We start from the raw sequence: 13,557 nt of genomic DNA on the forward strand, positions 1-13,557 counted from the left end.
TGACTGTTCTCAAGTCTGTCTCTCGGTAACTGCACCTGAATTTAGGATCCAAAAACATTTTTTGTGTTGCCAAGTTGTGCCTTTCCTCCTGGAATTGTAAGTGAACACAATAATAGTACCTGTTTACACTGTGAAGTGGATATTGTTACAGAAAATACACCAGAGGCTTTCTCACTTGTTAAGCTAATAATGCCTTGTGAATGTATGATCTACGGAGAAACCCCTGTAGTTTTTACCTGCTGATGCTGTCTGTCTGTTGGAGAATAAATTTTGGATGTTCTTTTTTTTTCACCACAAAAAAAAAAAAAAAAAAAAACTCGCTAGTAAAGACTGGTAGGTTCTGACGGCCTATTGCACTAACCCATTCCTCTGGACCTTTACAGAAGGATGACCAAGGCCTGGTTCCCTGGGAAGACGGGTGTCAGTCCACTCAAGCTACAATAACCAAAGGTCACAGACCAGGTGGCTTGTAAGTGACAGGCAGTTATTTCTGACCCACCTGGAGGCTGAAGTCTGGGATCAGGGATGCAGCACAGTGGGGCAGGCGGTACCTTCTCCCTGTGTCCTCACAGAGCCAGCTCTCCAGAGCCTCTTTTTCTTAATATTTATTTTTTATATTTATAATATTTTTAATATTTATTTTTATGTGTTTATTTTGGCTGCACCAGGTCTTTGTGGCGGCACGCGGGATCTCTAGTTGCGTCATGCAAACTTCTTAGTCGCGGCTCGCATGTGGAATCTAGTCCCCCGACCGGGGATCGAGCCCAGGCCCCCTGCAGTGGGAGCACGGAGTCTTACCCACTGGACCACCAGGGAAGTCCCTGGAGCCTCTCATTCCCTAGGCCTCCACCCGCATGACCTAATCACCTCCCAAAGGCCCCCCCACCTCCTAGCGCCCCTACCTTGGGGGTTAGGAATTTGGAGGGCGGGGGGGCGACGCAAACGTCCAGACCACGCACAGGGACAGGTAAAGCAGATGCTACACGTGAGATCCGTGGGGATTCTGCACTCACATCAGCTACAGACCCAGGGGACAGGCAGAGTGAGAGCAAGCTGAAGACAATTACGCTGTCGGCCTCCAGAGTATTTTTTAAAAGACATAAAATATAAATTGCCTGGTTGCAAATCACATTCTGATTATTTATAAAACGTGTGACTTTGAGCAAGTCACTTTAAGTCTCTGAGCATCCGTTTCCTCATTTATGAAATGAGAACATCAGCACCGGATTGCAGGCAGGTCCCTCTGGGTTTACAGAGAGCGGCCGGGATAGTCCCCCTTGGGTGGGCGTGGTCCCAGCCCGTTGTGTACACACCCCTTCCGCACGACACACGGCTGTCAGCCGCCTAAGCGCCCGGCCTCTCGGAGGTCGCCAGCCCACGCAGACGCTTCCAGGCCTCTGTGCCCCACGCTGCGGCCTTGGCTTTCAGCCAGAACAGACCACCTGCCCTGTGTCCCCGGGCAGCGATGATGGCTGAATGAGCTGGTGTCTGCAACAGGGCCGTATCACTCATGACCGTGTTAATCAGGGCTTATCAATCGGGAAGGAGAATTCACCCCAGAGGGTCCAGATGAAGAGTCTTTGATGTAACTACTACTTAGAGGGCCACGTGGAGGATGGTGACGCACCCAGAGGCGAGCCACTGCCACCGCTCAGCACGAATTATCACCTGCAGGCGACGGGAGGGGCCGAGAAAAATCTAGACGTGAGAAGGGCAGGCGGCTCGGGGGAGACTCTGCCAGAGAACTGGCCCCAAAGCAAAGAGAAAGTGGGAAGAAACACTGGACCACTCTCTCCTTCCACCCTCCCGTCTGCTGCTGGCCTCTCATTGGCCGAACCCAACTGAAAACCAGCCAGTAAGGGAAGGGGGCCCAGGAGATGCTGCCCCCAGAGGTGGGCCTGCCAGGGCACCAAGGAGGGCAGAGAAAGGAGGAGAGGGGATGGGGGAGGGGAAGAAGATGCGGGGGTGGAGAACTACCAGTGCCCTGGGGGTGGGGAGAACCGTGGGCTGCCAGGGATTTACAAGCTGTGGTTACTGAAGGACCCCACCGCAATATTATATGAATAAGTGAGTACAAAACACACAGATCAGAAGACAAGAGGGGGCTATCACAGCGTGCTGAGGGCTCGAGGAACATTTATTTGCTTCTTTAAACCTTTCTTTGCTTTCCACATTCTCACAATAGTTTCTTCACATTTTATAGTCAGAGAACACATGTTTCTGAAATGTAATTTAAAATACACACACATTCACATAAATGTATTAGATTGAACCCCATGAAACTGCTGTTTTTGCAGGTCAACCTGGTTGAATGTTCAACGTAACACGCACACAAACACAGACATACACATAACTACACATGCACTCACACATAAACACACATTAGACACGCATGCCTCTCGAGCACTCTGAAGTCACGGCTACTACACAGCGACCACCACCTGGTGTCTGCAGCTTGGGGAGACAGCTAGGACAGCCGGGCTGCTGCGGACGAGCTCTGCTTAACTAAGATGTACCGGCTGTTCTGCAGACCACCCGCGCCCACAGGTGAAGCACGAAGCCTGGACTCCACCTCCCTCACCCGGCTCACGAGCTTCTTCCACATTTCAACATCCCTGAGGACTCATGAAATGAGACCTAAGGAAAACCCTCCTCCTCTTCTTCAGTGGAAATGTTTTGCGTCCCCTGTGATCACTGGCCAAAGGTCAGTGTTTTGCCCAAACGCGCATCTTGTTGACACCAGTGTGAGCCGCCTGGGCTGCATTTGGGGCTGCGGGTGGGAAGCCCTGTGCCCTGTGCGCTCCAGCCCTTAGGGGAGTCCGCCCCGACCCGGGCAGGCACTGCGGACCAGGGCCGACAGCCAAGTCAGAGAATCACCGAAACATCACATTATTACAAAGATATACCTTGTGACGGTAAGTTTATAACGTCCCCAGGATTTTGCAGGAAGTTTATGGCATGAATACCTTCTAAGCCCTGAACAAATGTCTCCCTGGTTACACACTGTCGGGGAGCCCAGAGCCGCTCTTCCTGAAGACAGATTTTCACCGCAGACGGTTCTCTGCAGAGGTGATGGATGGCCGCATCGCTGGCAGGCCCGCTACAGGAAGGATTCGAAACCAAAGCCCTCAGCTCGGCCGGCCCGTCCACTCCCACCCCAGCCCCAGCCCACCAGATGGGCTCTCAAAGACCCTAAACCTGCCCCGTGAGCCCACGACGCTCACCAATCCCAACCACCGCGGAAAACACTTTGTCCTCCTGCCCGCGGTCAGCCCTGCACTGACCCGCAGAGGAAGCTCCCGTCCGTCTCCCTGGATGCCGAGGTGCCACTGACGGCCCCTGGGGCCCCGGCCGGCAGGGCCAGTGGCTGAGAGTGTTTCCAGCCGACACCTGCCCCTCCAGTCTGGGCTCTCTTTACCCTCCAAACTCAGCTGTGACACGGCCGTCCTCTGCAAGCACACTCTTAGGGATGCAGACTGACACGAGGGGCCCAAAGTGGCTCACAGGCGTGTTTCAAGCCGTCAACTTGATTCTGGAGTCTAGAGTCCATCGGCCAAAACAGATTCATCACCTCCCAGCTGTGTGACCCCCCGCAAGTGGCTGCACCTCTCTGTGCCTCAGTGTCCTCTCTGTAAAAAGCAGCTCATATCAGTGCCCACCTCACAGCCTCAGAAGAGTGCCCGGCACAGAGCGGGGCCCGGGAGAGGCCCAGCCATCTCTGCTGCTCCTTCCTCCCTTAGGATCCCTTCGGGCAGGAGCTGCGTGAGCTCACCCGCGAGGCAGGCCGGTGCCTGGGGTGCTACGGCCTCGTGTGGGCTGCCCTGGCCTGTTAACAGCCACTGTGTGACCCCAGACAAGTCACCTGCCCCATATGGGCCATCAGGAAAATAGGGGCTGGGGGCCATCGTTTCTGAGGCTCCCGTCGGCTTTCACACTTCTGCTAGTCAGAGCTAGAAGGGGATTCTGTTCTTGTCTCTACCTCCACCTTGTCGAAGAAAAAAATAAAACGACTTTATGCAAAAATGGGCAAAATCCAGACACCACAGTTCATCTGGGAGTCAGTCAAGGGCCCAGGCTCAGAAGGAAGACACCAGCGGGTCAGGGCTGGCCACAGCGTCCCGGGCCCGGGAGGGGCGCCGGTCGCACAGGAGTCCTGGTGTGGCCTTCCCGGGGGGCACGGTTTCAGCCAAGCCCTAAAAACTCCACAGCAGTGCTTACCCGAGGGACACCCTCCAAGGAAGCTTCCAGAGCAAAGGAACCCCACGTCTGAGACCGTCCTCTTGGCCATCTGACCCTGAGCAGGCATCCGGCAGGCGGGGGCGCCGGGCGGGCGGGGGCCACAGGGCGCTACACCCCAGCACGGACAGCGGGGGCCTCCTGCCCGTTCTCAGAAGGAGCCGGCAAGCAGGGCCGCGGCCCCGGGGAGCTCCGGGCAGCAGGGGCGCACATCGGGACCCCCGGCCTGGCCTCGGGACCCCCTCTTGCAGAGACCAGTGGTCCTGGGGATGGGGAAGGGGCTGCCTGTGGAACCAGAGGCTCCAAGTGACCTGAAACAACTGGGCCCAGCAGAGGCGCCCTCGCCTGTGACGCGAGTGCCCTGGTAGCCAGGTGCCCCCTAGGCCCTGGTGCCGGATGCACGCGGGCAGACCTCAGGGGCCTGACCAGAGGGCGACACGCCGGTCAGCACAGGGAGCCCTCGAGGAGCAGCAGGAAACGTCCCCGCTTCTCCCTACACTTACAGCTCACACTGCACAGGAAAGCCAGCAGGGCCCTGTGGGGACACACGTCTTTCCACGTCCCCCGTTTCTCAATTGTAGGAAAAAGGCTTCAGCCTCCGAGACCTCCCCTGAGCTCCAAAGGGCAGATTCAAGTAGTTACTGATCAGGGCGGCCACGCAGACATCAACGAAAAGCAGTCAAGATACAGTAAACTGGGAGACTGGGGTGGACACACACACATGTGGGAAGACATTCAGGAGCCTTTCTGAAACTTTGAAAATGTTAAAGTATGTGGGCCGAGCAATGGGATTCAGAATGTCCTGCTTGAGCAGTGGAGGAGCTGAGGGTGCGGGGCATGGAGACTAATATCACCGTGTTTGGCCCTGAAGGATGGCTGGTTAGCCAGAGACGGGTACGATTCCTCAAGGGAGGAACAACCTAAGACAGGCACAGTCGCAGAGGGGCCAGCAGGGGTGGGGCACAGACCCCCAATGTCTGAGAGAGGTCTCCTGCCCCCAGGGCTGTTTTGCTCTCCAGGCCCAGCTCAGATCCACACCTGCTCAACTCCGACCCAGGAAGCAAACAAAGATAATTGCCTCAGTCATGTGAGGCCTTTGATTGTTAATGGGTGTAACCTGAGAATGTTAGCCCACGAACTCAATAAAAGCAACCTGGGATGAGTCAGCAGGGCTCTGGATCCGAGAGGTCTTGAGCCCACCGGTCCCACTTTTCTCTTCAGTCTGTGTCTGTCTTCTTCAAGCTTGCGGCACCCGTCACTCACCTCGAGTCGCCGAGCTGGTCTCAGCACACACACACTACTGTGTATAAAACAGATAACTAACAAGGACCTGCTGTCAGCACGGGGACCTCTGTTCAGTACTCTGTAACCACCTATTCGGGAATAGAATCTAACAGAGTGGACACATGTATATGCACAGCTGATTCACTGTGCTGTACACCTGAAAGCAACACAACATTGTACATCAACTATACTCCAATGAAATTTTTTAAAAAAAAAGAAAAAGAAGAAACAGTAGTGCAGGGATGAAAGGCCCGGGTCCCCCCTTAGGGGATGAACACAGCAACCTGACACAAGTCTCTGGAGCCAAGATCCCCACCCCAGGGGAGGACGGCAGCTGCAGCTGAGACCCCAGACTGGCTGGAAGGAGAAGGCTGATGAATGGGGCTCCTGGCACCCTGCCCCATTACCTCCCCACCAACCAATCAGGAGAAAGTCACCACCCCGCAGCCCTCCCCGCAGAATGCTGCCTTGAAAAACCCTTCCCTCATGGAAGCAGCCTAAATGCCCATCAACAGGCAGATGGATAGAGAAGATGTGGCACATACACAGAATGGAATATTACGCAGCCGTAAAAAGGAATGAAATGGAACTATATGTAATGAGGTGGATGGACCTAGAGACTGTCATACAGAGTGAAGGAAGCCAGAAAGAGAGAAACAAATACCGTATGTGAACTCATATATATGGAATCTAAAAAAAACAAAAACAAAACTAAAGAAAAAAACCCGGTACTGATGAACCTAGGGGCAGGACAAGAATGGAGATGCAGATGTAGAGAACGGACTTGAGGACACAGAGAAAGGGGGTGGGGGAGGCTGGGACGAAGTGAGAGAGAAGCACGGACATATACACACGACCAAATGTAAAACAGATGGCTAGCGGGAAGCTCCTGCATAACACGGGGAGATCAGCTCGACGATGGGTGGTGACCTAGAGGGCCAGGATAGGGAGGGTGGGAGGGAGGCCCAAGAGGATATGGGGATATATATATAAATACAGCTGATTCACTTTGTTGTACAGCAAAAACTGGTACAACAGTGTAAAGCAGTTACACTCCAGTAAGGATCTGAGGGCAAAAAAGTAACAAATGGGGGACAAGCAATAAGTTATGGTCCATTTATATAATGAAGTGCCGTGCAGCCACGGAAAACAAAAAGCAAAAAAATAATAATAAAAAAATAAAAACCCTTCCCTGAAAACCCTCAGGGAGCTCAGGTCTTGTGAGAGCCGGAGGTCCGTTCTCCTAGCACAGCCCCGCGATAACCCTTCTCTGCCACAAACTCCACATTTCGGCTTGTCTGGCCTCACTGGACGTCAGGCACCCGAACTGGGGTTCGACAACAAACTCTGCTGGCACCAGATGCATGTGTGTTTCCCACGCCAAGCAACTCTCGGACAGCCGCTGGGGGTCCTGCGATTTAACTCCGTCCTGACACTGTCCACCTGGAGACGGTGTCAGAGGCCACGGGTTCAAGGTCCAGCCCCGCGAGACTGCTGCCACCCACTGTGGACTCCAGGAGAAGGTCCAGGGCGTCACCTGTGCTTCTGACCACCCAGCTATAAATCAGAGGTTCCCCGGACCCCTTCTCAGGCTCCTTAATTTGCTAGAATGACTCACAGAGCTCAGGAAAACAGCACTAGGTCATGGTTTATTACAAAAGTACAACCTGGGAACAGCCAGTTGGAAGACACGCACAGGGTGAGGCCGAGGCAGGGGTGGGGGCGCCCAGGCCTCCCCCAGGCCACCCTCCCAGCACCTCCTCGTGTTCACCAACCCAGAAGCTCTTTGAACTCATCCTTTTGGCTTTTCAGAGGCTTCATCACATCAGCAGGATTGATTAAATCACAGGCTGTCGGTGCCTAATCCAACTCCCAGACCTTTCCCCTCCCCTGGAGCTGGGACGGGGGAGACTGAAATTTTCCTCTAATCCCAGGGTTGGTTCCCCTGGCAACCAGCCCCCAGCCTGAGGTTATCTGGGGGGCCTTCCAAAAGTCAGCTCACTAACAGAAACCCAGGTGTGGCTGAAGGGGTCTGTTGTGAATAACAAGACCCCCGTTTCACCCTGAGATCTCTATTGCTCTAGAGCTATTTCAGGAACCAGGGATAAAAACCAAATACAACAAAAGATGCCCCTGTGGCTCTAATCACTAAGGAGCTTACAGGGCTTTGGGAGCTGTGAGCCAGAGCAGGACATGGAGGAAGCCAACACACGTGCATCTTGTTATATCACGGCATCCCCGGGGGAAGGCGGCAGAGCCTCGGGGGCACCTGGGAGCCGGCTCTGCGGCCTCCACCTCGGCACCTGGGCAGGTTCCTTCCTGGGGGGCACGTCAGGCCGCGGGGGCTAACCAGGCGTCGCAGCTGTGCCCGGCGCTGCTCCCCTGCAGAGGGCACACGGTCCCACCTGCCGCCCCACCCAGGGCTCCAGCTCCTCCTGTGGGGGCTGTCCTGGCCGGGAAACGCCGGATCCAAGAATGTGACAGCATCTTGGGTCCCAGAAATGGAGGGTGTTGGTGCTCAGGGCAGTGCCCCGCAAAACACGCCACAAAGGCATACTGATTATACTGAATTAAAGTTACTTCAGAAACGCTCAGTGCAAGGGGGACACCCTGACCCTCCCCTCCGCCTCCCTGAGCAGGAAGTGAGTCTCTCCCGTGAAAGGTGCACCCCCTGCATCTGGAGGTAGAAGGACACCCTCATCGCCAGAGACAGGGAACCACTGACCGCCCCCCCAGGTCCAGACTCGGTTTAGAGTCACTAAATGGGCACCCGGCACTGAAGTGTCTTTGTGCTGTCAGTTCCTCACCGATGTCTCGGTGCTCTGTCTAGAGAGCAGAAAAGCTGCCGCGGTGGCCACGTCTAAGGTCCCATTTCTACGAGACCTCGGCACGCACGAGTAAAACTTGTTTCTTTTTTCTCCTATTCATCTGTCTTGGGTCAATTTTATTACTAGTCCAGCTGTGAGAACTCAAGAGGGGCAGGGGGCACATTTCCCCTCCCCAACCACGCTGTGCCTGTTATGAGGCTCCGGGTGTAAATAATAATTAAGAAATCCTTTTCCTGTTACTTCAAAAGGTAAGGAAGAAACCTAATGGTGGCTGTAAATTCTTGAGGCAAACTATGTTTTTTAAGGGAAAATGTCACCAATGATGTTTTTAAATCGCACTCAAGTTCAGTGGCAACCAGCAACCAGGTACAGGGCAAGGAACTGCTTTACAGTGGCTCCGTGTGGCTGGTGATTTTTTAAAATACATCCTAAGCTTCTAGGCCCCTGGGCTACATACAGGTCCATCCTGTTTGGAGCATGGGGGCGGGAGAAGAACTCACTGTTGTGTCCAGGACGGAAAGCTTGCTGTGAGAGTTGGGGCCAAAAGTGGTAACATGCGCCTATTTACAGACAGGCACGCGCACACACGCACACACACGCCTGCACACACTCTTGGCCGGTTCAGCTTCCGTACGCCCCGCCTTCCAAGCATGCTCCTACCTGCCTCGGTTTCCGTGTTTTGTAAGATGAGCAAGCAGAACCTTGTGGGACCCTCCCAGTGCAAAGGCCCCTCCGGGTCCCCTGCCTCTTGCCGGTAGAGGAGCTGAAGCCTCCCGGGCCTCCCTGAGCCATCAAGGAGCAGGCTCAGAAGTTCACGGTGAGGACAGCAGACTTCCAGACTCTTTCAGAGTCTGACACGCATCCCTGAATTGTTTCACAGATTCTGTCACTGCCACTGGAGGAAGAAGCTGCCTGCATGATGACCATGGCACGGAGCTCCCAGACTGACAACGTTAACCCCTGTGACCTCACCACCAACCAGTCAGAGCGCCGTGCTTGAGCCGAGCGCACACTCCGCACCCTGAGACGCTCTCCCTCACCTGGCCTTTGAAAGCACTTCCCTGAAACCCTGCAGGGAGCTGGGTCTTTAGAGCACAGGCTGCCGCCTTCTCCTTGCTGGGCTCTGCAGCAAACCATTCTCTGCTCCAAATGCCCGTTTGGGCTTGTTTGGCCTCCCTGTGCACATGAACTTGAGTTTGACCGCAGTAAGGCAGAATTTGAGAGTGCCTGAGACAGGCCCACAGCAGCAGACACAGATGATTTGTTTGTGACGGGGCAGCGATGCAGCGCTGAGACAGAAGATTAGAGAGGAGGGGAGGGGAGAGGACACTTTGGGGGGCTCGTGTGGGAGCTGGACGGGAAGGGAAATGCTGCTGCTCGGGTGAACGATAGATGGCAAATGGCTGGAGGACTGGAAGTATTTGCTTTGCACTGAAAATGGACTTCCTTCCTCTCGATGCTGATGGCGACTTAAAATTAAAGAGCCGCGCTGTCGTGCGGCCCCTCGTGAGGAGGCAGACTCCAGCCCCCCCACTCGCATGCGGGCTGGCTCGGGGCCCACCTGGGCTAACACCAGGGGCCATGATGGTAAGCCCTGGAACGCGAGCCTCAGAGACCTTCCACCTTTGCTGTTTTGGGAGAACCACGTCCCGGACAGCCTGTGCCAGCTTCCCTGAGGACAGGGACATCGTAAGGATAGAGGCCGCAGTGAGACAGTGGCCCGGCCATCCCCCCGTTCCGGCCACGTCCACTCAGGCCCCAGACATAAGAGACGAGGTTGCACGGGGCCCACAGACCAGCCCAGCCTCCCGGGGACCCAGCAGGTAAATGCGGCCACATGACTGACCCCAGGGAGGCCACAGAGCGTGAGGAAGACTAAGTCACTGCTTCCTGAGCAAATGAATGGGGGTCAGGCATGGTGGGGGGGGGGGTGCCTGCACCCCCCCCTGCCCCCCACCAGCTGGTGAGGCCGGGAGCACAGTCAGACCTACTAAGTGGCCCGGGGGTATCCTTTACGAAGCACCCCGCAGCGTCTGTGGTTTACCCGCGTGCCATCTACGGCGTCAGGGCAGGTCACGAGCTGCGACCTGCACGGTCACTTGGGGCCCAAGACCAGAAGGGGCCCCACTGGGTTGAGCTCAATCTTGAAACTGTTCGCTATTTCTGGAAAAGGGGCCCCACATTTTCACTTCGCACTGTCCCCCACCCCCCATCTAAGGAGCCAATCCTGATGTGAAAGTGACCCTCCGAGCTGGGAAGGGCGGCAGCCCCCTGGGGAGGCACAGACAGGCCCCTGCAGGTTTCTGCTCGCTTTCTGGTGCCTGAGGTCAAAGAGCACCTGAATCCTGTCTGTCCCTGGGCCACGTCCCAGCTCAGGCCTGAGCAGAGCTCTGCGCTTTAAGTCCCACAAAGCAAACAAAACATATAAACGTGCAATCATTTTGACATGTTGGGGCAGACTTGTTTCACACTAGTTGAGCTGGTGAAGGCAAGTACTCCCTCCCCAAAATCGTCAGGCACCGCTGGGGGCATGGAAAGTGGTGCAGCCTCGGCGGAAAACGGTGCGGCAGCCCCTCAAAAAATTAAACACAGAATTACCACACGCTCCAGCAATCCTGCTCCTGGGTGTACACCCTGAAGAACTGAAAGCAGGCACGCAAACAAGCGTTCGCACCCATGTTCATCACAGCATGGTTCACAGTAGCCAAAAGGCAGAGGCGACCCAAACGTCCACCGACAGGTGAGCAGATGAAGAGACTGGGGTCCATCCACGCAACGGGATGTCATCACCCAGCCTTAAAAAGCAATGAAACGCTGCACCGGCCACAACAGGGACGAACCTTGAGGACATGACGCTTGGTGAAATAAGCCAGTCGTGAAAGGACAAATACTGTCTGATTCCACTTATTTGGGGTGTGCAGAAGAGGCAGGTTCATAGAGACAGAAGGTGGGTGGTGGGTGCCAGGGCCGGGGAGAGGGGGGAATGGGGACTTGGGGTTTAATGGGGGCAGAGGGTCTGTCTGATGAGAAGCGTTCTGGAGGTGATGGTGGTGATGGCTGCACAGTAACATGAACGCTCTAATGCCACCGAATGGTACACTTAAAGTAGTTAAAACTATTAAATGGGTAAATTTTATGTCATACATATTTTACCACAATTTTTTAAAAGGAAAGAAAAAGAAAAGGCAGGTGGGGAGACAGGAGAGGAAGAGGAGGAAGAGGAGGAGACAACAGGAGGCCTGCCAGAGAGAAGCAGCAGATTCAGCTGGGGGCGGGGGAGTAAAAGGGAGAGCTCAGTCATGGGGGCCTGGGAGGACCCCAAGGCGCCCCCAGGAGCAGGGCTGCCGCAGGGCAACAGCCGCCCAGAGACAGCTCAAGGCCAGGTGCGCCCAGCGCGGTCCAGCCCACGTCTTCCCTCCGCCAGGCCCACCGCACTGCGGGCGCGGAGGGGGCGCGTGGGACACTCCGTCCAGGCAGGGCCGCCGGCCCCCGCCCTCCACCGGCACCGAACACCTCCTGCGGAAGAGCCTAGCGCGGCTCCCCAGCCCCGAGGGGCGCAACCCTCCGGAACAGAACGGGTTAACCCGCCTACTAGCGGTTATGTTTGTATTACGATGTTTTAAACCTGCACTTTTATTATAGAATTTTAAAACACAAAGAAATTGAAGTTATTAGTAACCCTGCCACCCAGAAATGACCCCTCTCACGTTCTGGTGTACGACACGTATTTGCAGACTGGAGGGCAGCACAAGTGTCACCTCCAAATACGCCGCTGTGCCACACTGCGCCCTGGGCAAGAAGGACACTGACCCCCGCCTCTTCCTGAAAGCGGGGACAAAGCTCCTGCCGGGCGCCCTCCCCACGCCACGAAGAGGGGAACCGGGGCCGAGAGGTCTGTACACACAAACCTTGCTAAACGAACGCTTCCCTCCTAGCTACATCCTCACCATCATGACCCACACCCAGCGCAGACCCCTCTGTCCTGCCACTCTTCACAAACGTCCTGTGCCTTTGCTGAGAGGTGTGAGGGCTTCCTCTGGTCACGCCTCCACATCTTCACTCTCTCCTGAAGGCTCGTGTGCGTGCACAAATCCACGAACACTTTCTCCCGTTAATCTGTCTTCTGTCTGTTTAACTCTTAGGTCCAGCCAGAGACTCAGAGAGGGTAGAGGAGAATTTTTCCTCCCCTGCAACACACACACACACACACACACACACACACACACACATCCCGAGAGCCACCCACCCGTGTGCACAGACACACACTCAGGTACATTGCTCCTACTCCTCGTCTTCAACCAAAACAAGATGTCCTTCATCTACTGCTTTAGTGCCTTTTAAATGTGCCCTATTACAGCATCCTCGTATGATTAACTCTGCTTTTTAATGCTGTCTTTTAATGACGGTACAACATGCCATTATATGGCCCGACCATAACTCCCGTGAACTCGTCATAACAGAGAACATGTAGGCTGCCTGCGTGCTTCTCATATCACGGCACGGCAGGTATGTGTAGCACTTGGACTCAATTAAATTTGCTAAACAAATGCACATGAAACAAGGGCACGAAACGGAGGCAACTCGGACGGGACGGGACAGCTCGGGACCTTCAGGGATTCCAAGGTTGTCTGCCCAAAAGCTGGTTGGCCTTTGCTGCAAACATGGAGCTGATGTTCAGTGCAGACACGCTGCCCCAGACCAGGGAACCAAGCTCCCGGGGAGGTGCCTCGAGGTCTGCAGAGACACCCCCCGACCCGGCCCGGGCCGAGCCGGAGAGGACACGCAGGGCACAGCCCCTCTGGGCCCACACAGGAGCCGGAGCTGGTCTGCACAGAGCTCTGATGAGCAGGCAGGCCACGTGGCCCGGCCCCCGGGGGCACATCCAAGCCCCCTGCCCAGGCTGCTCCTGCTGATGTTCACGGCATTGATTTTGTGTCAGAAGTTAGCAGGATGCTGTTTTCATTGACGGTCTTGCCGCTGACCCCTGGACTGCGTTATTAATGAAGGCCACGTCACCACTGTCCGTTCCCAGCCCCCGCAGAGGGGTGCGCATCTCGTGGGCCACAGGGTGGACGCCCAGGAGCCTGGCAGGACCCAGGAGGTGGGGGAGGCAGGCTCCACCTGGGGCTCTTCGCCCCATCCTGCCCACACTGAAAGGGCCCCGGCAGCTAGACCTGTACGTACGCTTAGGGAAAACACTTAGGGCCTG

This window comes from Hippopotamus amphibius, chromosome 5 (genome assembly GCF_030028045.1).
Source record: "Hippopotamus amphibius kiboko isolate mHipAmp2 chromosome 5, mHipAmp2.hap2, whole genome shotgun sequence".
NCBI lineage: Eukaryota > Metazoa > Chordata > Mammalia > Artiodactyla > Hippopotamidae > Hippopotamus > Hippopotamus amphibius.